Genomic DNA, 1,651 nt, shown 5'->3' with positions numbered 1-1,651 from the left:
AATCATTTCACCCTGTGAACATGTTAGATATATTAATTTAAGTAACATGCTCTTAGCTTTTTTCATCCTGTGAGCACTTCATCTTGTGAGGTATAACTTCATCCTGTGAACGTGTTAGATATATTAATTTAAGTAACATGTTCTTAGCTTGTTTCATCCTGTGAGCACTTCATCTTGGGAGGTATAATTTCACCCTGTGAACGTGTTAGATATATCAATTTAAGTAACGTGCTCTTAGCTTGTTTCATCCTGTGAGCACTTTATCTTGGGAGGTATAATTTCACCCTGTGAACATGTTAGATATATTAATTTAAGTAACATGTTCTTAGCTTGTTTCATCCTGTGAGCACTTCATCTTGGGAGGTATAATTTCACCCTGTGAACGTGTTAGATATACACGACTGTTTCCGTTAAAGTATACAGCGAGTGTTAAATTCAGTTATTTTTAGAAGTGATAATTTATCGCAGGTTTGTTTGCGTAAAGTGTGTACGAATCATACGTTGAGTAGTTCAGTTGTTGTGAATTGGCACTTGTTGTGTTATTGCGTCATGTTACTAGAAACTTCTAAGTGTTATCATTGTTTTAATTGAGTATTATTGCATCATATTATCGCGTAGTGTGTAAAATGTTCGGTCTATAAATACAGAATGTAGTTGAAGACAAAGTAAGACAAAGATAGATAGTTATTTAGTTAGATAACTAAATAACTAGAGCTAGATTGCGAGTTTAACCATAAAGAGCGTATAGTGGAATTTTTTAAAGTAAAATTATCACCAATTGTATTGTAACAACAAAGTAGGAAGAACAATTCGTCTTGTCAAATTGTGTTTTCAAGGAACTGAATCAGCATCTGTGGAATTTGGCAAAAAATAGACAATTATTTAAAGCTCTGGATACACTTATGATAACCTATAGTGTATCGAACATTTGTATATACGTTTGACTTGTTTTAATATCAGGCAGGTGGCAGCACTGTCTATGTATGGATGGTCTGGGTTGTTCATTAAAATACTATCATAAATATCTCCTCAATAGGTCATCAGAACACTACACTGTGTTTCCTTTAATAACAATATTTATGTACTGACTGAGTCACAAGTTCTGACAATGTCTGTAAATATTCCAGCAAAAAGTTTGAAATTCTTATTCTTCTATCTGTTGCTTTTTTATTACATGATAGCTCAAAACCCAAAACAATGGTGTCATATTTTCTAATGGAGTATCCGTTTTATCAGAATTATTAATACTAGTAGTAATTTTAAAAATATAATTCTAGTATAAACGATGTTATCATTTTCCTTGAAGTTAGCTTTGTTAGAGAAATTTATATTCACAACCTTTTTGTATCTATTGAAACACTGCATTCAAAATAAGCAGAAAAGTAAAGAAAAACTTTTCGATAAAAGGAAGTAAATATAGGGATGGTTAATACCAATAACATTTAGTAAATTTGGGTTGAAAAGTTGGCAACGAATAACGAATAATAACCGTCCACCCATAAGATTCTTTTGAAAACTTGAGCTAGAAACTGTTAATCTAGTTTGCTTGGCCTAACTAATACTTATGGATGTGCACGTCCTTTCATCTTATAGTTTTTCTGCTCTAAATCAGTCGTCCTTAATTCGAATGACAAAAGACTAAAAAAGATCC

The sequence above is a fragment of the Limulus polyphemus genome, unplaced genomic scaffold, assembly GCF_000517525.1.
Source record: "Limulus polyphemus unplaced genomic scaffold, Limulus_polyphemus-2.1.2 Scaffold2800, whole genome shotgun sequence".
Taxonomy (NCBI): Eukaryota; Metazoa; Arthropoda; class Merostomata; order Xiphosura; family Limulidae; genus Limulus; species Limulus polyphemus.
Note: the sequence above shows the minus strand (reverse complement) of the source record.